Genomic DNA, 25,016 nt, shown 5'->3' on the forward strand with positions numbered 1-25,016 from the left:
GCTGCGAGACACACTTATACATCGAGAAGCACAGCTAGAGGCACATGTACAATGCTATGTGAGGCACAAACATGAAACTATGTGATTGCACAGACCTCAATCCGTGCCCGTGTTCTGTCAAATGTTTTAAGTGACACTTTGTAAAGGCATGGATGTTTAAGGTGACAACCATAGGGGGAGGCACTAGTTTTTTAGGAGAAGTGTTGTGCAGTAGACAAAGGTGTATGTTTGAGCTCATCGCAACAAACTACCACTACAAGAAATCTGTTAATACACGACTGATCTAGTCCGTCACAAATCAGTAAAAAACTATCATGGGTGCCCGTGCATGACGGATCTGAAATCCTTCATGTATATTGCGTCATAATTTGACGTCGTACCTTCCTTGACAGTTCTTGACCGTCATGGATATGCACCAGGCCCGCCCAAGCCCAAACCTCCATGACGGGAACAAGCCGTCATGGATTAACGCCACGTAGGATTTTCGTTGACCAATTCGAATGACATGGCTGCCTACATGGATACTATTTTCCGTCACAAAAATCGTCATCAATTTGGTCGAGCCCATTACCCCATTCATTTCTGCCGCATTAGCCCATTTATTTCTGCCTAATTTTGACCATTACGTTTTTAGCATAGTGCGTCTCACAAATCCAAATGAGAATTTTTACAAAGAGGATGTGTCTTCAAAGTATCAGAACATTACACAGTTAATACAGCTTGCAGCCATCTATATGTATCTACAACATAGCAGTTTACAAAATCCTCACTGCAAAGTTAGGAACCATTACAATCCATTTTACATCAACATAACATATGAACTATTGAGGTTGTTATTCATGTTCTTGTCGTCGGCCCTCCTCAGCCCTCCTATGGCAACTAACATGTCGTGGCTGATTGTGATGGCAACACCAAGTAGCTCGCTACCTAATCTTACCTAGCATATTTAGAGGAACCTTATTAGATATTTGCATATATGAGTAGTTCATAGAAAAAAGAGAATTACAACAAAGTTAAAAATGAACTACATGTTGTCCAAAATTCTTAGATCTTATAGTGCCTACAAATGAGAATAACTTTGCATCTACTATAAAACAAGAGTAAACATGAGGACGAAAATTAATCCAAAGAAAAGCATGTCAAATGAAAGTCAAATGACAAAGAAACAAAACATACATCCCAGAACTCAAGTACTATAGTAGTACTAGTTGAGGCCATAACATGCCAACAAAATGGCATCACTAACAAACAATATCATTGCTGTGATGTTTACGCCAACCGGGTCAACGAGTAGCGCCATAAGATTTAATGGTTATGCTGCAAATTGCTGCCCACTTTACAAACATAGTAGTATTATCTATAATAGGAAAAAATAATGAAATGAAATAAACTGAACCAGTATATATGTTTACTGGGTGACAACGGTAGGAACAAGGCTTGTGCATGTCTAGGAAACCTAACAGCTTGCACGAGAACTACAAATTAATCTATGCATGGCTTAAAAATTACTTCAGGGTTATTAATGTACAAGCCAAATCAGAACAAATGAATAGGAGGTGACGACCACTCTAGTAGTGTATCTAAGCAATGCAAGGTTATTAAGGTACAAGCTAGAGTTTGAAGTTCCTTTTTTTTTCATTGGTTCATCTTGTACAGATTGCATTTTAGATATGCTCAATCTAGGGGAGCCAAAAAGGTATCAGCATGAAACAGAAAACACTGCTTAACTATAAAATCCTAGCACATATCCTCCAAAAATTTCATATTTAACATCTTTATTGCAAAATAGAAGTATGTCTATCTTTCTTGTGATCTTAGTTAGTGTATGCAAGCTTGAACTACTACACGCATATACATAACAGTAAGAAGCAACATTAATTTTTGCAAACTAGAATACTTCATGCACAAATTAATTAAGTACGACAAACTAAGCTGTTTTGATGTTATTGCATAAGGCCAAAAAATTTATCAGGGCACTTGCATGTACGCCATGTAGTAGCAATCACTAACCTGTTTTGATGTTATTGCATCAGGCCAAAAAATTATCAAACATCTCAACAAACATGTGAAAGGCACACCTACTGTAGGAAGGTTTCAGCATCTACACCTATAGGCAACAAGTCGTGTAAAAAAATCAAAGAAAGAGAGTCAGGTCATAGTGAAATCCAAAACATAAGCGAGAAGATAAATTGGATTGTTTTTATGTCAAAACAAAGAGATATTTTTTGTCTACATTTATGAAATGAATAATATGATCATGTTTGTTAGTTGTCAAGCATATCTTACCATCAACGTCGTCTGCATCTAGGCATGCTAGTTGTGCTATATTTATACTAGCTAATGCACTGTAACTTCGGCCAAAATTTTCAACATAACTTGTGTGTTCTCTGCTCTCTACGCTATCCTACCTCCCTTTCACTTTCAGAAATATCAGAGTTAGAATGGACATACAGTTTGTTTGCCAATATTCAGTTTGTTTACAACCATGTTTATAAGGCAACAAAAAAAAGATGTAATTTGTATGCCCGCAATTTTACCCAATATTCAGCCATGAGGTGAAGGCTCTTCCTTGAGAACCAGCTATGGCCTTTTACAACTTACTAAAACCAGATCAGAGAAGCACAAAATCTCAAGCATGAAGAGCCGAGTTGTGGGCACCTGACCAACACTTCAGTCCATGCGTGTTAGGCCGCTACCGTCAGGGAGGAAGATGCAGAGGCTAGAGGTTGCCCTCGCAGCCGGGATCCAGTCCGTGTGTGTGAGAAGTATGACAATCAATCAAAGGAACTTGTTACACACACACATAGAGAGAGAAAATGGTCTGATTACATTCCAGTGGTTCATCATGTCATGTTCAGATTCAGAATAAGCTAATAGAGCCTAGCACAGGAAAAAACTAAACATGCTTATGGAAATATCTCCTCAAGTTAAAGTGTTAACCATCAAGATTATTTTTAAAATTTGGTGAAGCACATTTGTACGTTGAGAACGTAAGATTAATGGCATATCGGATAGCAGGAAATGAAAACAATAAGTGCAGCTCTAGCACTCTGACCAATATGGCGCTCTCCTTGCAATGAAATGTTGTTCACATATTTTGAAATACCTTTTTTTTCTCCCGTGTGCAGATCATTTCTTTCAGGGGCGCTCTATTTTGCTCCAAAACCAACGACTAACCTAGACTGAAATGCTTGCCTACTCAGTGTCAGATCTATCCCCTCAACCTATTCTATTCTAGCTCTAGAATTAGGTAGCCATAGACCAAAATCAACTAAGATACTGATTCGTGGATATTATCATGGGGTTACAGAAGATTGAAGATGAACTGACCCGGAAGCTATGAGATTAGTCCAAAGAAAAATGGGGGAAAACAAGAACAGGTGGATCTACAGTTTGGACGTAGGGGGCGAGCGAGAGGTCTGACTTCATGGACGGGGAAGGAAAGGGTGATGCTGCCGTCGCTTCTGCCTCCAGTGTGCCGTGTAGTAGACCGGCCACCGCACGGCCGCTCCGCTCCGACAAGCTGACGTCAGGTTTGAGCTCCATGCCGGATCTGCACAATAGGTCGCAAAGATAAGAGATACGCCTAGATTGAATTGGATTCAGTTCGATTCTTCACCGCAAAAGGTAGTAGTAGAGCTACTGCGTCCTTACCAACAGAGGGAGGAAGAGTCACGGGAGCCAATCCAGATCCAGTAGAGAGACGGACGGGGATCTACTCCGCTTCCAGGCGTGCTCCGGTTGGTTTCGGTGGAGGAGAAGGAGCAGGACGGCGGCGGTGCAGCGGAGAAGGAGGAGATGGTGATGCGGCGCGGGCAGGGCAAGGAAGTAGGGAAATAGAGAGGGTTGAGACGATGGGGGCGGCGGCAGAGGAGGAGTGGGGAAGGAGTGCCTCTGGTGTTAGGTTTAGGTTTTATGAGGGGAATGGTTTAGGGCTTCAGGCGGGCTTAGGCGGGCTTGCGGGGCTTTACTAGTCTGTCCATGGCGGTTTTTGAAATTGTCACCGGAAATCCGTCATGTATTACTAGGTTTCTTGTAGTGTACTTGGCATCACGCTAGTCTGCGGAGCACCATAGTGAAAATTATGTATACTACTGACGTGGGGAGCTAGCAACCTCACTAAACTATGCAGAAACATACTTCACCACAACCATTCATCCTCCATTATTAGTCAGTGAATCCTTTTATTATTATCACAGATAAATAAAGTAACCCACGTAAGTGTTTCACCTTCTTTGACCGGGAATTTTCACCGCCGTCCTCTTGGACATAATTATATGCTCAATTACATACCATGACATAACTAAATAACAAAACTAGTGTGTACAGCCCGTTCAAAAACTAGACATACATTACTGAACTTTGGTATAGGAAGCATACCACCAGCAACGCTCTATCAGGAAAGGTCGTTGATTATCATCCGCAACAGGTTCATGAATTTAATTAAATCCGTATTCTATTTTCCAAAAATGGTTGCTTAATTCATCACAATTCAGTATTAACTATTTTTAGAGCTGTTCACAATCTTGGCTGTCAATGTCAGTCAGTAAAGGATCTCTGGTGCTTGGTTATAAAAGCAGCTTTAACAAATGTATATTTCAAGGCAAGAAAAGCAAAAGGCAGAAACAATAATCTATCACTAGGCGGCTCAAAAAAGTGTTTGCAACAATAAAATTTTATCTAAATTCCTCACAGCTGCACCCAACAACGTCATCCGCAACCCTACCCTACCGTCGCCGACGCCAACCACGCGAACATGTGTGGCTAGGTGGTATTTGAAACAGGTGATCTATCAACGTTAACCTTGTCCCCAACCTACAAGATCCCAAACACCGACTCCCAGTCAACAGCACCCCAAACGCCGACCTCCAGCCCCCTGTGTCCGGTTAAGCAATAGTGCGTGACGTCTGGCCACTCTCTTGGACTTCAGGCCACCGCCATTGTTTGCAAGACCTAACAGGCTTCAATTTAACTACCAACCTCCCTTGGCGAAGTTCATTGCTCACCTGGGACTTGGACGCCGCAGATCGCTGCAGCTCGTAGCGTTCTCAAGCACAAACGTCAACTCCCAATCAACCCCACCCCTAAGAGGCATGGGTCGTGTACAGGTTCGGCCTCGTACTGCGTGAATTTGGTTTAGGTCACAACGAATTTTCAAGTAATTCCTAGCATAACAGCGTAGATGCATCGCTTTCAAACACGATAGAGATTAACATAGAGGGAAACAGATCTTAGCAAAAAATTCACATAGAAATTAAGATAAAATGGACTAACCCTAGATCTAGAGGGAGAATCGAGAGAGAAGAGACGATGAACTCTACAGCGGGTGAGTGGGAGGGGGGTCTGGGTTGGCACAAAATAGAAGAGACAATTATAGTATGCGCCTGCTCACTGACATGTGGCTATTGTACAGCGGCAAAGATAGAGGCACGGACTGACGGCCCCAACACACACGGATTTGCATGCACATAAGGCACGACTTTGTTTCTGTTTTCCAAATTTTCTCAGTGACGCGTTCACTGAGACAGGTTGTGCATGTCCATGACGCACGACCATGCTTCTGTTTTCCGAAGTATTTTTCCCTAGCACGGCCTCTCAGAGGGACAGGGACGCAAAGACACGGTGTGCATCGTCTTGTAAGGATAAGAATGAGACACACGGAAGGGCCTCTGTATTCTAAATGTTATTAGTGACGTGTTCATTGACATACTTGTGGTCTTTAGGCAGTTGGGACACGGTTGTACATGTGCACGACGCACGAACGTCTTTTGTGTTCTCCTAGTTGTTTTTGCATGACACGACCACTCTGAGGGACAGGGGAGTGAAGCCACGGTGCGCACGGTTCTCCAAGGAGAAAATGCACTGAAGTGCCTTTGTTTTCATAACATTTTAAGTTGCTTGTTCACTAAGAGAGGCACGGGTGTACGTTTAAATAACGCAAGACCGTGCTACTGTTTTCCGAATTGTTCTTTTCTGACACAGTCTCTCGGAGGGACACGGTGTCTGCAATTAAAAGGGGCATGGAATCTTTCGCCTTGATGAATTCTTCGGATGCATCAGTTTTCTTCGATATGATAATGAGAATGGAAACCCATCATCTAAAAAGTGATTGGAGATTCGTTGCTCACCTTAAGTCATTATCACAGCATTCCAAATGTTTTTAGTGACGCGTTCACACGAACATATGATTTTCACAACCTCTTGATGCACGTTCGTTTCCTGTGGGGTGCACGGACGTCCTTCGGAGAGGCGCGGTTGCAGCAGTTTCAGGTTTGCAGTAGACGCATGTTGCTTTTAAAAGACATAATTTCATGCCAAGCAACTGAGATAAACAAGAGGATACTAGTTTGATTTTTTTAGCATATGTGTGAGCTGATTTCTTTTATCATTGGGTCTAGAAACATATGATCGATATTGTAAACAAAAAGCACGTAATTGATATCATAAACATTCATATTCCTATTTTTAAAAATATGAGGTTACTGACTGAAAAAAGCTTACAGACGGTACGGTGCAAAACGAGTGAGAATTGTTTGACCATGTTTACACAACACACTCATTCAATATAGCAAGTACATCTCTCCAGACCTGTTTTCAGCATCCACAGTTGAATGGATCTGGCAAATCTAGATATTCAACACCTATGTTTTTTAAATCCATGTGCATATGCTTGCAAGTTGTTGTTAATTTAAGCTTGGCACAAGTAGAAGCCCTTTTGTCCATTTGCAGTACCTCTTCTTGCTGTTTGTAAAATTCACGAGTGAAATCTCTGGGCAGGCCAAACTTAAGCCTAATGGTCAGTAGCATCCTACCATTGAGAATAAAGAATGTCACAAATTCAGTGTTTGCATCTGTGACTGCATAGTCTTACAGCGTTAATGTCCTCAAACAAATGTCATGATTATTGAGAAACACCCACTGCTTTTGGCGCCATTCATTTGTTATACCTCTTTGATCCCATCCTCCCCCCTAAACACACATGAAGAACAAACTGAGCAGTTAGTGCCAGTATATTATGTATATTGTGCGTGGGCTTTCAATGTGTGTGAAATCATCACCTCGATAAACAAGTTCTGCAAGCATTGAAAGCATCGCAGCAAGTCAACAATCTCATCGAGATTAAAGCATGTCTGTGAGATAAACAAGGTCTTGACAGAATCCAACACCGCGTGTAGGCTACTTATGCAGAGACCCTTCATTGAGCACATAACGTGATATTATTAGCTCATGGATGTGAATCTCATGTGCTTTTGAATAACGCAGGTCAAAGTAACATGCAGAGGGAGTACCTGAATAACTGTAGACCCAATGACGACATTTGTTTCATTGGGTAATTCAGAAATTTTTCCCAGGGTGTCCAACATAGGCGCGGACAAAACTGTTATTCGTAGTTGTGCATCTACAGAATCATGTAGCAGTCTTCGGAGGGAAGGGGCATCCTCAATGATCAGTTTTCCTCCATCGGAACGAATGCCAATGCTTACAAGCCAAGCTGAGTTTATTCGTAGACAACAGAATTTCTTGTTGCAAACAAGTAGCAGGCACTGCAGGGCAGGGCAACCGTGGTGGATGAACTTCCGCAAGGAGACATTCGATATATAAACCTCCACCAGCAAAAGTCTCCTGAGTAGTGGGAGGCAAAGCATTTCTACTAGATTGTCTTCTAGTTTTCACATGGCGAATGTGACGGTGTGGAGAGACGAGCGAAATCTCGAGATAGATGCCGGTGGCGACGACATAGAAGAAGGGATTATGCGTGCTTGCCTGGGCCTTGGGTAGAAGAAATTTGGGAATATATGATAGAACTCTAAAACCTGGAGTTTGTCCAGATTCTGAGACAGGAACAACTCATTGACGCCACAAGGTTGGCACTGGAGGTAGATTGTCGGGATGCAGAGGCGGCGAATCGGGCCCTCGTGATCGGAGAGGATAGATACAGGATGATTGAAGCCATCAGCCACAGATTCTCCGCGGCAGTTGCAACTAAGATGTCGGCATTGAGTTCCAACGTATCTTTCCTAGATGATTTGCTTGCCCGGGAGAACGCGGATGATTTGGCAATAGATTTTTTCCAGAGATCTGGTAGAACGAGTATCAAGGATCACACAAAAGTCGAGATCGAGGGGTGCGGTGCGCCATATGCGGCATCACTGAGATGCAAGCACTTGTGTGCAGATGCCTTCCTTTATGGGCAGATGAGAGATGATCTTGCCGAGGATGGCGTCCGGGAGATCGCTGATGCGGTGTGGACCAGACTCAACATGGTTCTTGGATCCAGTGGGCGGGCCATAGCCGCTCCTCTTAACGAGCTTATAGGGCATGGGCACAACCGCGAACCTCGTCTTCTTGTTGCTAGAGGCACACTTCTTCATCTCCATTGCCGAGCTCGTGCCGCCTCCGTTGTAGCTCTCTGTGCGGTGGATCTGGAGAGAGGGTTAGGGGTTTTACAATTCACAAAGACGACAATATATATATGTACCTAATCTAGAAGGTTTCGACAGACGTGGTGGAATAGTCATGGCTTCAACAGACATGCGTCTTGACGAGGCACGACTATCAACCGTCCGGATACATAGATGTTTGGTGGCAGAGACATGGGTCGGCATACTTAGTTAAGGACGCATGGTTGTGCGGTGTGTAGAGACACGGTGGTGTGGAGCCATGACACGGGGGCAAGTCTCATGTGAGGCACGTGCGTGCAGGCACTGGAGGCACCTAATTGCAGCATGTATAGGCACCAACCCCATTGAAGCCTCTACAGACACATGTATCAATTCAACTCCCTGGATGCACAAAAGTGTGGTGGCAGAGGCATGGTTGCGAACTCTTAGTTGAAAAGATATGGTTGTGAAGTCTCTGGATCCATGTGCCGTGTGTCTCCAGGGGAACGTAAAAGCCACGGCTCGTGTCACGTGAGGCACGAGGGTGCGAACTCTAGGGGCACCAAAGTTTAGCCTCTACAGGCACATACGATTGTCAACCATGTGGATACACAAAATTATGGTGGCAGAGGCATGGATCCGAATACTCAGTTAGTGAGGCACGGTTGTGGAACCACAGAAGGGTGTGGCATCACGCGCATGTAAGAGTCACGACAAGTGTCATGTGAGGCACGTGGATTGAGACACCAGAGGCACGGTAAGGAAACCTCTTAGGCACGAGTGTGAATCCTCTGGATGCACAAAGGTGTGGTGGCAGAGGCATGGGTGAGAATACTCTGTTGGAGAGGCACCGTTGGGACATCTTTGGACCCACGAGCGTCTGGCTCCAGGGGCACATAAGAGTCACGGCTTATGTCACGTGACCCACGTAGATACAGGCATGTCTCGGCATAAACCCTCTCTGGGTGCACAAAAGTGTGTGCAAAAGGCGCCGAAGTGAGGCCTCTACAGGCACGTGTACCAGCCCTCTGGATACTTAGTGGACTGTGAAGTTTCTAGACAAAGTGTGACCTTAAGACGAAGAATGGCCGTCATGTCACGAGAATCATGGTTTTATGGGCGTACGAAGCACGGACGTGCTTCGGTATTGGAAAGGTTTCCACTGACGAGTTCATTACCAGGAGCATGGTCCTATACTAACAAGAGTCAGGGTCGTGACTGTAAATACTTAGAATCTTTCCGTTGAAACATTACCAGGAGCATGGTTGTTTCAGATGTCATCGACACATATTCCCACAAATAATTCACGAAATCAACCCCCACCCCACCCCACCCCACCCCAAAACAAAAAACACTCATGAACACGGTTTGTATCTCTCACACACACCCACGTAGGTGGGGGACGAGCACGAAGAGAAGAAGTGCATGCACGGCGCACGTACTCCTGTCTCTTCCCAACCACACCCGCGCGGGTACACAGTGGAGCTCATTTCTATACGAAAAAGGTAGCCCACGTGGTAATTTGGCACGTGTATTGGTTGTCCACTTGGTGGAGGGAGGATCGTCTACCACGGGTGAACAAATAAATTGCGACTTGACGTGTTATGTTAAAAAAAGAGGCAAACCATGTGGGGCCTACCTTAGAGGCAAGGCTCTATACACTAGAGTACTTTTGATGTGTCCTGTCAACTCGCAAAACGAGGAGAAGCTTGCTTAGTATGCCGTCTCCCCTGTTCCTAAATATAAGTCTTTGTAGAGATTTCACCATGAACCACATGCGGATGTATATAGATGCATTTTAAGTGTAGATTCATTCATTTTGTTCCGCATGTAGTGGAATCTCTACAAAGACTTATCTACTAGTAATAGCTAGCCCCCACTACTAGGAATTCTCTATCCTATCCTTGAGCCAAATCATCAAAATTGATGTAGTCGTTAGAAAGTAAATCAGTCCATAATAGCCGTCTGATTTAGACGTTGAGAGGCTCCGCACTAAGCCACATGCAAGCATGCACAAATACCGTGGCACATGCATGTGAGTGGGTTTTAAATCACCTCAACATGTCTGCATGCAAGCATGCACCGGTAGCATGCATTTAAGTGAGCTTTTAAGTCCCATTAACATGCCAAAAAGAAAAATATAATCCCATTATGCAGTAGGAGTTGGCTGATCTTTTTTCCTTACGTGGGATGATCTAAATGATGATGGGAGTTTATTTAGTTTGGCTACCACATTTGTCATGTGGTTATAGAGTTTTTTTAGTTCTATGAAATCGATAATTTTGCGCAGAGAGATATACCGATGTTCCGTGGCAACACGCGGGGACTCATCTAGTAATATTTACGAATGGATGGAGTACTATGTAAAGAGTTAGGTGTCGCACGGTGATAGTGTGAGGTGGGCCATGTAATCACTGAGCCTGCGTGTTTTCACTGCTCTTGCATGCCTCCGCCGTAAGAATGGACAAAATTGTAATCTACTAGTAGTACCTCCTTTCACCGAAAGCGTGGGACATCTAGCAGTCCTACCACCTCAGTAATAAAGACCAATGAGCCATCAAATCACATAGACCTAGCAGTAAGTTGGACGGACGAAGCAACCATCACTCTTGCGCCAGTGAGAGGTCACGTCCGCTTTGCCCGGTCATGAATGCGGCACCGATTCTTTGGAGCGGCGCTGGACGTTTTGGGCGGGAAGCGCGCGCGGGCGATGGAGGGGCTTTGGGTGGGCTAGGCTGGTCAGGAGAGGGCGTGGCAGCTGTCCGCATGTCCCTATCGGGCACGCCCGGAAACGAGAGGATGCACCGACTCTCGCGGCTAAAATCATACACTACACAACATCTCTTTGTAGGAGTAGGTCGATCTGTCGCTCTCTCTAATACACACACGCTGTTAAACACACACACACACATGCACCTTGGTCCCGTTGCACCTTCTACCGTGACTTATTACACCTAGACAGAGGGAGTAGTAAGTATACGAGATACAGTGGCACACTGACTTAATCCGAATACAAGTGCCCAAAATTTCTGTGCATGTTATAATAAGGATTCACTTAAAATAGTACGTGAGCAAACAGAGGGATCAATTGGACAGTGCTCCCGAGCAGTAGCGAGATGTGTGAGGTAAGAAACACCACTAGCGCTTTTAATTTTTCTTATTAATTTGTTTGTTTAAGCCTATGATTGGTGGGACCCAATGCACTACATGGAGAGAGGTAAGGTGACTAAGGCTGCATTATTTCTGCACCACTGTGGATAGTCTTACCACCAAAGCCACATGACACGATTATGATTGAAATCCCAATGACTCCCACACACACAAAAAACACGGCATGCTTGTCACACGAATGTAGGAATGTATAAAAGGTTATTTCCCTCTCGTTGAACATAACGGGAGGGTTGTGTAGCTGGTTAGCCTATTCGCTCATCAAACTTGAGGTCTCGGGTTCGATAACTACACTTGAACATAATTTGTGCCAGGAGGATTCTTTGACTGGTCAAAATGTTTTCTAGGGTTTGCATGCTTCACACTCTCTCTCTCTCTCTCTCTCCAGTATATATATACACGCTGGAGCCTCAGCGCTTGTAGTTTCTCTCTTCACACTCTCTCGCCCTCTCCCGCTGGAGCCTCAGCGCTTGTAGTTTCTCACTTCACACTCTCTCGCCCTCTCCCGCTGGAGCCTCAGCGCTTGTAGTTTCTCTCTTCACACTCTCTCGCCCTCTCCAGATCTAAACAAGACTTCGTTGGCCTCTCTCTCCCCTCACTGCTGCTCAAAGAGCTGGCAGGATCCATCTGCCGGGAAGGGAAGGAGGCTTAACACTATCGCCGTCGGCGAGGGACTACCGGCGCAGCTGTTCACTTTCCACCCAGCGGCGGCGCTGGAGGGCCTCCGACCCCTTCTTCTTCGCCGCCGTCCCGTCGCCCACCGAACCATGCGCCAAGAACCTTAAGGTATATTTTCCACATGCATTGCTCTAGCTGCATGTATACCATGAATCTAGGACGTGGTTCAAAGAGGAAAGGAGTGGGGGAAAGTAGTGGGAAAAGTTGTATATAGCATGAATCTAGGACGTGGTTCAAAGAGGAAATGAAGGGGGAAAGTTGTATAGCATGAATCTAGGACGTGGTTCAAAGAGGAAAGGAATGGGGGACAGTAGTGGGGAAAGTTGTATCGCATAAATCTAGGACGTGGTTCAAAGAGGAAAGGAAGGGGCGAAAGTACTAGTTCAAAAAGGAAAGGAAGGGACAAGGCTGTAGAGTTTGAGCAGGACTAGATTTGCTGCGCTCACATAGGGAAAGGTGTCTAAAGATAACAAAACTGGGACCAACACAAATATGCTCCTTGGTTGTTTATTCTTTGTTGCAACAGACTGTGCATGACCACAGTACATCGGTAGATGCACATGGTGCTGGTGCGTCCACTGTCCTGTGCAACTCATTGGTTGTTGTTAATCTAAGGCCCTGTTTGGTTATAAACTCCCTAGTCCCTACCTGCTTGGTTCCAGGGACTAAACATGGACTAGAGGTAATTATATGACATGCTAAAAGACCATGTTACCCCTAGTAATGAACTAATAGAGACAAGGTGCGATGCGTGGAAGGGGCAACTATTGGAAAAAGTCCCAAAAAGACTCCCTCGGGGTCTTCTTTCTTTAGTCTGAAATGCCCACTTTTAGTCCCTAAAAGTCCCTCCTGTTTGGTTTAGATGGGACTGACACGGAGTTTGTTTAGTCCCTACACCAAAATGTCCCTGTAAACAAACACCCTTAATAATGCCGCTGGAAAATTGATGCAATGCCAAAGTTAAAAGCAAATTACATGTTTAACGAATTTTATTGTTAATATAATCTCTATGTTAATATTAATCAATGCCACCATTTGAGAAATGCTACTGTCTTGCTTTCTTTCCCATTTAGATAACGTAGATGCTTCTTTTTGTTGGCTTCTGTGTCATCCACCGTTATTGACCACTAATTGTTTCCTTTGCACCTCTGTGTAAAAAGGGTTATCTACTTCACCTCGTTGCCATTGTGACCTTTTGTTGCACTGCACAAAACACTTTTGTTTTAAGAGTGTTTTGTGCAGTTCAACCAAAATGTCACACCGACAACGTTGCTTGATTGCTTGATCTTAGTGGAACTGCACAAGAGGAGATCTTACTTCCTGTCCGTTAAGGTGAATTTGGTTCAGATCTTCTTCTTATGAGTTGTTTGAATTCCACATCATGAGAGGTCGGTACTAGCCTTCTTTCACATGATTCTGCAGTGTGCTTTTCATATGTTGTGCTACTTGTACGATAATGTTGCTTGATTTTAGTGAACTGCACAAATGGAGACAAGACTTCCAATCTATATGTGCACCGTAATATCCCATTGAGGTAGGATAAGGATATTTCACAACTGCTTGCCTGTATTTTGCCACTTTCATCAAAAAAATTAAGTTTAGTACTATACTTGTGCTCCCTAATTGACATGCCAAATCTTACATTGAAGGCGAAGCTTGTCTGTTATTGAACCAAGTGATGAAGGGGAAGAACAAGCGGAAGAAAAACAAAAATCAACTCCCGGTGCTGTAATGAAGCACTGGAACTATGACGACACAAGTAATGATATAGTTTTGCATCTTAATTTATTGCTATGGCTGGAACGAGCAATTGTTTTGCCACTGATTTGATGCCACTCTTAATGTAATATGTAATTATCTCAACTTGTGCAAACAGGGATCTTCTTTGAAGATACCATATATTTTAGTGGAAGTGCATAGGAAGATGTTGGAAACATTGAACTAATCGAGCAGTATATAGTAAGCATGGCCACCACCGTAGATAGCAACAGATGGTTCTGGAGAAGTGCTTCATCTGTATACTCTACACAATAAGCCTCCTGACAAAGGTTGGTACTTGCCACTGATTTCATCCATATGATTGAGCTTTATCATCTCTATTGGTGTTGTGCTACTGTTTAGATACTGTCATGAAAAAGTGGTATTGTCCTTGAGAAGTGCTTCATCTGTGCTGTTTTAAATATTTCCTTTCCTTTTTTTCGAGCAAACAGGGATGCTAGCATTTAGTAGTCCTCTTGTCTTTGCACAACAGGATCATCTTCCTCTGAAGAAGAATATGGAGTACGTGAAGTGACTAGTTCCGATTATGCCAGGATGAAGAAGCCCTGTCTATCTTCTCATTAGAAGGAGCAGTTGAAGGATGGTTACATTACTCCCCACAAGACCAAACTAACTTCAGCTCAGAAGGACTGACAAATCTCCATTTTTTTGCTGTGATGCGCGAGTACAATGTTGTTCTAGGATTCTTTCTGGTGAGTTCCATTTTTCTAAAAGTGTGCTCTACATGGACCATGTATGTGCCTGTTGAAACTGTCAATTCATAGTACAGTTTGCTTTATACTAATCACTTTTTTGTATTTGTGCAAACAGGGGTGCTCAGCTTGATTTCAATGGGAACTGCACAAAATGTTCATGAATACATCGAATCATTCATTTCCACCACAAGAAAGGAGGTGCCAATAAGTTCAAGGCGTTGCAACATATAAGGGCGAAATCATACAATCTATGTGCGAACTTGGTTGATTTTGGTGGAACTGCACAAAAAGAACAGCTGGTTTATTTAGCACGAGGTGTCATGTCAATGTCCGAACTGATGGCAAACCCTGCCCATTCCACAATCATAGGCATTTGATATTTTGGAATGGGACAACCTTGTCAAATTTTGCTCATTGATTTTAGCAAGACATGCGTTTGATATTTTCCAATGGGACGCCCTTTGCGGTCAGCAACGTCGATCATTTTTTTCTTTATTCTTTAGTTGTGAAGTAAATATTGCCTCTGACATGTGAGTCGCTGAGATGCATAATCATCGATTGTTTTGAATGTTCTCTATGAATTGCCAGGCCTGTGTGTTTGATTGCAATGTACAGAAATGCTAAAAAGCTGCTCAAACTCTTTGTACTCCTTCTGTTCCTTTTTACTTCGCACATTGTGAAAGTGCATACATTTTTGTATAAGATTGGTCAAAGTAGAGATACTTTGACTGCAGACAAAACTTGTATGCAGACTAGAAAAGACCGGAGGGAGTACATCTGAAACTGCTGCAAACGAGGTGATCACCCTGGGAATAATGCTAGTACGTATTGTTTTGCATGTTCATCCAATGCCAGTGATATAGGAATTCGAACTAATCGAAATAAATTCATTCATACACGGTCGGATTTCATATAAACATGCCGGATTTCATTACATTTCATACATTCTTCAACTAAAAAGGGGTGTGCTGGAGGTATATTTAATTAACCGAAGCTACCCACCTGTGTCCCGCTGAGCCGAACAGAAGCTTCAGTGACTTAACTGCAGGTGCAGTTGCGTAACTGACGTGTGGCCTGTTGAGCCCATGTGTCAGTCATCCAACTGCACCAGCAGTTAAGTAGAAGCAGTGTTCTTCTCCAGCGCGGCTCTCCGACTCCACGTCGCCGCCAAGAAGCTAACCGGCCGTCAATGGTCAACCCGCCTAGCTTGGCTTCAACCGGAGGGTAGCAGCGGTGGCCTTACTTGGACCCGAGCGGCGGCGACCTACCGTGTTCTACTCTTCCTCATTTTTTGTGTGGCGTGGCCTCGTTGGCAGCGAGGCGGGGCCTCGGCGGAGCCGGCGATGTCCTCTGTCTCGTTGCCAGCAGGGTGGGGCCTTGGCTGAGCCGGTGATGTCCTCTGCTTCGTTGTTGGTGGGGCGGGGCCTCAGCGGAGCCGACGGTGTCCTCTGCCTCGTTGTTGGTGCCGCGGGGCCTTGGCGGAGCAGGGCCTCATCAACGCCAGCGGAGCGGGGACTCGTCGGAGTCGGTATTGTCCTCTGCCTTGTCCTCGGTCTCGCCAAACAGCATCTCACCCGCTTCATCGCCCTCTTTGCTAGCCTCTTTGTAGGCGGCCGCAGCCTCCGCCACCTGCATGTGGTACCGCCAGCGCTCGAGGCAGCCCTTGCTGGCGGAGCGGTACGAGTCGAGCAGCGCCGCCGGCTCCGCCCGCTCCACGGCGATCTGCTCCTCCGCCAGCAGGTGCTCCTGGAGGAGATGGTGGTTGTAGGCGGCATCGGCCTGCGCCTCCTGGAACTGCTCCTCACGCATTTGCCTCACCCTGTCCATATATTGGCCACGGGCCTCGCCGATGGTCATGGTGCAATGCACCGGTGAGGATGGCGCAGAGGAGGGGGTTGGCGCCGGATTGTCGACTACCATGTTCTCCATTGGGACGTCCCCGTCCTCCGGTTGCCTGCCGGCTAGACGGTCGGTAGAAATGGCTGCCATCTCCTTGTGGTCCATCATTCGCCCGTCCTGAAGAGCGCTGGAGCGCGAGGAAGCCATGGTGGGCAGTAGTGGTGTGGACAGGAGAAAGGGAACGTATGCGGATGACTGCGGCTATGGCCGACGCAACAGTTTATATAACAATGGTGGGCGGGCGGAGGGACGGACGTGTGGCGCCGGAGTAGCCGCCTCGGCAACCGCGTATCATTAATGTGGGCAGCAGATGGACGGACGGACGGCACTTGTGTCATTTGAAGGCGGAGCAATCACCTGCATCGGGAAGCGGGGCGGGCGGCGCTGACTGTTTCGGCCGGAAAGCGCGCGCGGGCGAGGAGATGACTTTACTTGGAGAGTATGACAATGGGGACCCACCAGGTCCATACCCTCACGTACGCAAGTGCCTCCTTATTATATATATAACTATAATTTATTTTGCTTCCTCTGGTTTCCTGACATCACGGTCCCACACCATTGTCAACCTATGTAGTACTCCCTCCTTTCTGGTTTATGGGGCTTATCTCAAAATTTTAATTTTCCCATTTTATAAGGCTCAATTTGGTTGTTCCCCATCACATGTTCAGACTTTAAGGTGCATTAAATCATTGCATGCAAGTATTAAGAGAAAACTGACCAATGCATGCACTTTATGCATGCATGCATTGCAATTAATGCATTCGTAAACATAATTTTTGAGGAAAACAAGAGCATTAATTGAGTGCTTTTGCAAACTACAAAAAATATTCCACCACTCATCATCTAACTTGGTTGGTGATATTTTTGAATTGATCCTTATAAACAGGAAAGGAGGGAGTAGTCAATAAACGAGAGAATTGCACAAGAAGCGGCCGACAACTGGGACCAAGCAGCTCGAGCAGTATTTGTGTTTTTGAGGTGTGAGCACTGCAGAGTTTTTCGATGTTTAGCCCAGATATTAATTTTTCTCCTCTGAACAACAACGAAAACATCACTGCAGGTATTAACAGGGCGGGCTGTGGCCCGTCTAGCCCAGGCCAGATATCCAGCCCAGATATTAATTTTTTTCAAGCTAAAAATGGCTACCCCAGCTATACTTTTTTAGGAATACCCAGGCAAGGTCAAGTTGTTATTCTCCGCCCCGCTGGGCTGCAAATATTTCCTAGGAGGGATGCATTAGGCTTAACAAGAAAATAGGCTTTAAGAAATAATAAATGGGATTTAATTATAAAAACTGGGCAGTAACTATAAAAAATGCACCAAACACGTGATTACTTTATAAAATATTATTTTTGGGTATTGAAAATTTTAATTTCATTAACTGTTGTGAGTGTAATGTTTCGTTGGATTTTTACATAATACAAATTTATATTGAAATTGTATTTAATCTGACTAGAAATTTCAGGATAAAAATATTTCGGATCCCATCAAAATGTTGGAAATTTTATTGAATTCTGTTTTGAACGGTTGGTTGAAATGGGTTGTACTTTTAACAAACTATAAATGGGCTGTAGTAAATTCCATTAGAATTCAAAAATGGGTTACACATTCTTACAAATCTCAAATGGGCTATAAGTTCTCTGCCACACACTTTTGGCCTTACTAAGTTGACGCGTCCCCTAAAAAAACAGAGTTGACGCGTATGCAAGGCTTTGTCAACTTATAGTCAACACACGGTTCTAGCAGCAGTGGCCGTTGGATGTCCATCTAACGGATGTCGTGCTTCTTCTTCAATCTCGGATATTCTAGCTTCACCCACCCAAAAAATGATTCCTCCCCCTGACATCTGGGGTGCATCATTTCGGAAGCTGACCTGTGGGCCTACTAAGTTGATGTACCAAGGGCTTTGTCAACTTAGTCAATATAAACGATTCTAGCTGCAGTGACCGTACGATGTCCATCCAACGGCCGTCGTGCTTCTTCAACCTCTGGTCTTCTTGCTCCAGCCGCCCAAAGCAGCGCCGGTCGTGCCGCCTGCTCCTGCCTCCCGTGGCCGGCTGTGCTGCCGCGGAGGCCTCACCGCCCCCTACTACTCCCATCGCTGGCCAGGCCATCCCTCCACTCACCCACACCCCATGTTATTCTGCAGCGATGGCAGCGCAGCAGAACCAGTGAACCCTCGTACTCCTCTCTGCGTGTGCATCCACTGCCACGTCTTCCCCGGCTCCACGTCGTCCCCTTCCTAGGCCTCGTCGTCGTCCACCGCCCTGGTGCTCTCCGCGCGGCGTGGTCAACATGGTCAAGGAACGACTTCCATCGGATGTGGACTATACGTGGAGAGGCTGAAAGCTGGGTCCACGGCAGCCACAAGGAAGTGCCTCCTTATTACGCGCAAAATAATTATTCCTCCACCTGATAGCGGGAACCCATCGGACGGGCCACCGTATTTCGCGAAAAAAATGATTCGCCCCCTGACTGCTAGGACCCACGAGCTACATCTTCGCACACAAGGAAGTGCATCCGAAAAAAACGATTCGCCCCCCTGACTGCTGGGACCCACCAGCTACATCTTCGCACGCAAGGAAGTGCGTCCGAAAAAAAACGATTCGCCCCCCGACTACTAGGACCCACCAGCTACACCTTCGCACGCAAGGAAGTGTGTACGGGCAAAAAAAAACGATTCCCCCCTGACTGCTGGGACCCAGCAGCTACACCTTCGCACGCAAGGAAGTGCGTCCGGGCAAAAAAAAACAAAACGATTTGCCCCCCTGACTGTTGGGTCCCATCAGCTACATCTTCGCAGGCAAGGAAGTGCCAGACAGTCGGGACCCACCTGGTCGAAGCATACATAGCGTTGTCATTCTGGTCGCGAACATGTACGTACATACTGGTCAATGTAGAGGCGCGCACGTGTCGTAGTAGAGGCCCGCACGTAGCATGTACACGTACGTACAACGGGCAGGGTGCAAGAAAGAAAATATGGCCACGTATGTGTACATACGGGCAAGGTCTCGAACGCCTACTCGCGCATACGTACGGCCAGGGCTCGTGTACATGGCTGGGTCGGAATGGAGAAACAACATCTTCGTCATGTTCATGGGGAGGCAACGGAATGCGTCATGTTCATGGGGAGGCAACGGAATGCTCGTGTTCATCGGGAGGCAACAGAATGTTTCGTGTTCTTCGGGAGGCAATAGAATGCGTTGTGTTCATCGAGAGGCAACAGAACGCGTGGGAGCCAACCGGCTGGGTCGGAACGGAATGCATGGTCGTGTTCATCGGGAGGGCTTGGATGGAACAGGTGATGGAAAAGAGGCCTGGCGTACCGCAGAACGGAGGAAACAGACCTCCTACGGTCGAAACGGGGGTCCTGTTGATTGGGAGGGGTGTGGCGTACCGCTAAACGGAGGAAACAGACCTCCTACGGTCGAAATGGGGGTCCTGTTGATCGGGAGGGGTGTGGCGTACCGCAAAACGGACGAAACAGATCCTACGGTCGAAACAGGGGTCCTGTTGATCGGGAGGGCTGTGGCATACCACAAAACGGACCTCCTACGGTCGAAACGGGGGTCCTGTTCATCGGGAGGGGTGTGGCGTACCGCAAAACGGGACTCCACGGGATACTGTTCATCTCCACCGTCGACCTCCTCCAGCCTCCACAGGCTACCGTCGACCTCCTCCAGCCTCCACGGGCTCCTGTTCATCCAGCCTCCACCGCGCGCGTAACGCCCTTGATGCGGCTATATATCCCACGTGTCGAAGCACGACTTAGAGGCATAACCACATTGAAAGCAATGTCGCAAGTGAGGTAATCTTCGCAAACAACCCATGTAATACAATAGGGGAAAAGATACATAGTTGGCTTACAATCGCCACTTCACACAATTACATGAATAAAACATTACATCATCCAAATACACTCAAGGTCCGACTACGGAACCAAAATAAAAGAAGAACCCCAAATGCGACATAGGTCCCCGATCGACCCCAACTGGGCTCCACTATTGATCAACTAGAACGAGACAACACAAAGGGCAAGATCTTCAACGAGCTCCTCCTGAGCTGGGTTGCATCATCTGCGCAGACTCATCGGCACCTGCAAGCTGGTTTTGGAAGTATCTGTGAGCCACAGGAACTCAGCAATCTCGCACCCTCGTGATCAAGACTATTTAAGCTTATGGGTAAGGTAAAGGTATGAGGTGGAGCTGCAGCAAGCGACTAGCATATATGGTGGCTAACGTACGCAAATGAGAGCGAGAAGAGAAGGCAAAGCACGGTCGATAAAATTATGATCAAGAAGTGATCCTAAAAACAACCTACGTCAAGCATAACTCCAACACCGTGTTCACTTCCCGGACTCCGCCGAAAAGAGACCATCACGGTTACACACGCAGTTGACTCATTTTAATTAAGTTAAGGTTCAAGTTATCTACAACCGGACATTAACAAATTCCCATCTGCCCATCACCGCGGGCACGGCTTTCGAAAGTTCAAATCCCTTCAGGGGTGTCCCAACTTAGCCCATCACAAGCTCTCACGGTCAACGAAGGAATAGACCTCCTCCCGAGACATTCCGATCAGTCTCGGTATCCCGGTACAACAAGACATTTCGACAGGGTAAAACTAAACCAGCAACACCGCCCGAATGTGCCGACAAATCCCGATAGGAGCTGCACATATCTGTTTCTCAGGGCACACTCAGATTGTCCTAGGTACGGGTAGGCCAGCCCAGAGTTGCCCCTGGTGGTCACCGGCAGCTGACAGGTTGGACCAACACTCAGAGGAGCACTGGCCCAGGGAAAAAAATAATGATGACCCTTGAGGCCGCAAAACCCAATGGAAAAAAAGGCTAGGTGGCGAATGGTAAAACCAATGTTGGGCATTGCTGGAAGAGCTTTACTTAAGGCGAACTGCCAAGGGGTTCCCATTATAGCCCAACCGCGTAAGGAACGCAACATCCGGGAACATAACACCGATATGACGGAAACTAGGGCGGCAAGAGTGGAACAAAACACCAAGCATAAGGCCGAGCCTTCCACCCTTTACCAAGTGTATAGATGCATTAATTAAATAAGATATATTGTCATATCCGAACAAGTAAACATGTTCCAACAAGGAACAACATCTCCATGTTCCAACAAGGAACAAACTTCAATCTTCTCCTGCAACTAACAACGCTATAAGAGGGGCTGAGCAAAGCGGTAACATAGCCAATCAACGGTTTGCTAGGAAAAGGTGGGTTAGAGGCTTGGTTCAACAATATAGGAGGCATGAAAAGCAAGTGGTAGGTATCGCAGCATAGGCATAGCAAAAGAGCGAGCATCTAGCAAAGCAAAGATAGTAGTGATTTCGAGGGTATGATCATCTTGCCTGAAATCCCGCAAGGAAGAAGAACGAGTCCATGAAGAAGACAAGCGGACGTAGAAGAACGGATCCTCACAACTCCGGAACGGAACCGAAGCTCACGAGAAAGGCAACCTGGAAAGAAGCAAACAACGTAGTAAAACAACCACCACATAAACATGGCATGATGCACAATCAAGCATGATGCATGTCCGGTTTAAAGAGGCATGGCATGTCAAAGTGCACAAACAATCCTACAAATTAAGTGGAGCTCATTATGCAACGGAGTTTCATATTGAAGAAAAACACCACATGACTTATTTAGTTCACTCCTGGTTAGGTACTCAACAATATTAAATGTTGGTTAACATGGCAAGAGGTGAAGCATAACAAAACTACACCATCTAAAAATTTAAATGAGGCCAGATATAACCAACAACAAATCCGGTAAATCCCCATATGCATTTATCAAATTAAAGCAAACAACAAATTAAACCATACTAATGTTGTTAACATGATGCGGATGACATGTGCAAGTTTATGCAAGTTTTATGAAAAGGTAAGCATTTGTCATCGTGGCGGAAACAAAAGGGGTGCCACGGCAACAAATCTGAAAATGATGCCACGGCAACAAATCGGTTCCGGTAGCTCACGGAGATACCGGTTCAAAAGGTGGTGTGGCGGGAGCAGAATAACTAGAGATGGTGGGGTGATCTCGGATTCCGGGTGTCCCACAAGTTGATGGCATGGATGTCAGGACCCCGATTCCAAGTCACATCGATCTAGCCGGTAACACATCATATCACTTTGCGGCCTCACGCACGGTATCCCACGGGTGTCGCCTTACCATGGCCCGGGACCGTTTGCGCCTTTTGGCTCACGTATATGATAGTGTCACTAGCATCTATATGACAGAGAACCCGGGCCGACATGGCTAGTCGTGAACCCAAAGCGGCACAGACCTATGTTGATAGGCATACATGAATCACATCGAGCATGTCGGTCATCAGCGAGTGATTCCGGGCTGTAGCACTGGGCTAACAGGACTCCGGGGAACCCGGCCTGTAGCAGGCTAGGTAGGACTCCGGATATCACCGCGTGACATTTCCCCGAAGGGACAGACATAGGAACGAAGTGAAACACATGCCGACCAGTCAAGTGTCCTGAGCGGTAGTGCTGGGCTAACAGGACTCCGGTGAACCGGGCTGTAGCGGACTACTATGGCTCGAGGAACACTAGACAACATTTCGCCATAAGAAAGGCTGCCAAGGATAAACAACTAGATTGTCGGATCCCACTCATACCAGGCATTTCAATCATACACACAATATGCCTGATATGAGTACATACAACATGGCATCACAACAAAACTCTACAACTCAAGTACTTTATTTAAAGGCTCCAGAGAGCCATACATAACAAGTTCATACAGATAGGGGTCACATGACCCGACACTCAAGTCATACAATCGTACAAGCACATGCGGAAGCAACTAGTCTGAGTACAGACTCTAGAAAGAAAGAAGGCTTCTCGAAGCCTGTCTATCTACATAGGGCCCTCCATGGCCAGGATCACCACCTGGGTGGCTAGTCACTCGTCGACGTCAAGGTCTACGTAGAACCCATCGGAGGGGGCGGTGTTGTCGTCTGAAAACAGTAATTAAGCAAACATGAGTACAAAGGTACTCAACAAGTCTTACATCAGAACCTACTATACATGCTTATTCCCAAGAAAGTGGTGGGGTTAATGTAGCAAGCCAGCTTTGACTCTTGGCTAAGCTATCCTACGGAACTTCACCAGTAAAATAGTTTTCGCACACGAGTCCACTACTCACCAACACAATACTCCACCGGGGATCCTCCCTCGTCATCCTATGAGAGGGCCATCCTCGATACTCACACTTAACTTGAGTCTTTTAGTAGTAACCATTAACTTGTCTATGAACTGTATAGGCAACCAAGTAGTCCTTTACCGCGGACGCGGCTATTCGAATAGTTTTATACCCTGCAGGGGTGTACTTCTTCATACACGCTTTCACCACTTACCGCCGTTTACACGACATGTACTCGGCAACCTTCAAGCGGAAGCCCAGCGAGGGTGTCGGCCACGGCCTACCTAAACACTTAAGTCTCTAGTCCAGGTTCATCGCCTATCCAGGTTCCATCCGCAGGGAGTCCGGCCGAGGTTTCCACATACGGCCCCGAACGATGTGAACAGGGTCCCGAGACGCCTATCGGGCGCCCGGCATACCCGGCCACGGTGTATCTACCGCAACATAGCCCACCCCTAGGGTCAGCGCTACGCACGGCCGCCAACACATAATCTACAAACACCAGAAACTAGTTGCAACTCCTGGACAGAGTACTAGAGTGACTAAGAAGCCGAGAGGGTCCATTGGTTTCGGGCCCAATGTACGGTAGTAACTGCATCTTAAATCACACATACAGATCTCAGTTCTTAGGGACGGCCTCAATGAAACAACCCACCATGTACTCCTACATGGCCTCTCATCGATACCTTTACCAAAACATGTTCAACACATCCCTCACATTACCGGCATAAGCATTTCACTCTGGCCCATCTCCCAGATGAACCAGACCTGACACAACTCTAAGCATAGCAGGCATAGCAAGGTAGGAATCACATACATGGCTCAATCAACTACTACACATGCTAGTGGGTTTCATCTAGTTACTGTGGCAATGACATGTCATGCAGAGGATAAGGGTTCAACTACCGTAGCACACAGCAGTTTGAATCGAGTTGTCTTAATGCAGTAAACAAGAGCAGAAGCGAGAACATGGGTTGTATCGGAATGATCAATGGTTGCTTGCCTGATGGAGTGGTAGTGGGATACTGCCCTTCAGTTGGATACTCGTGAATATCCTCGGAGGCAGAACCTACCACGAAGAACACATCGGAACACAATCAACACATGACGATATGCAACAATATGATGCATGCTATGACATGGCAATATGAATGTGTCTTGGCCTAATGCAAGCTATAACAGAAAGGAATGAACTCATTTGAATCAAAGATTCAAATATTAGCTCATTAAACATGGCCTTAA

At 46.0% G+C, this 25,016-nt stretch overlaps 1 long non-coding RNA gene across 2 annotated transcripts; it reads right to left on the reverse strand.

Moving 5' to 3' along the window:
- Positions 1–664: 664 nt before the first annotated feature.
- Positions 665–3,956, reverse strand: LOC123147540 (uncharacterized). 2 transcript variants are annotated; one of them, XR_006473251.1, is made up of 3 exons: positions 3,655–3,956; positions 2,011–3,553; positions 665–937 (listed from the first exon to the last, which is right to left on the reverse strand). It is a non-coding gene; the product is annotated as an uncharacterized lncRNA (long non-coding RNA). The 2 variants fall into 2 exon arrangements; XR_006473250.1 differs by having other exon boundaries at positions 665–3,553.
- Between the last annotated feature and the right edge of the window lie 21,060 nt (positions 3,957–25,016).

The sequence above is a fragment of the Triticum aestivum genome, chromosome 7A (genome assembly GCF_018294505.1).
Source record: "Triticum aestivum cultivar Chinese Spring chromosome 7A, IWGSC CS RefSeq v2.1, whole genome shotgun sequence".
NCBI lineage: Eukaryota > Viridiplantae > Streptophyta > Magnoliopsida > Poales > Poaceae > Triticum > Triticum aestivum.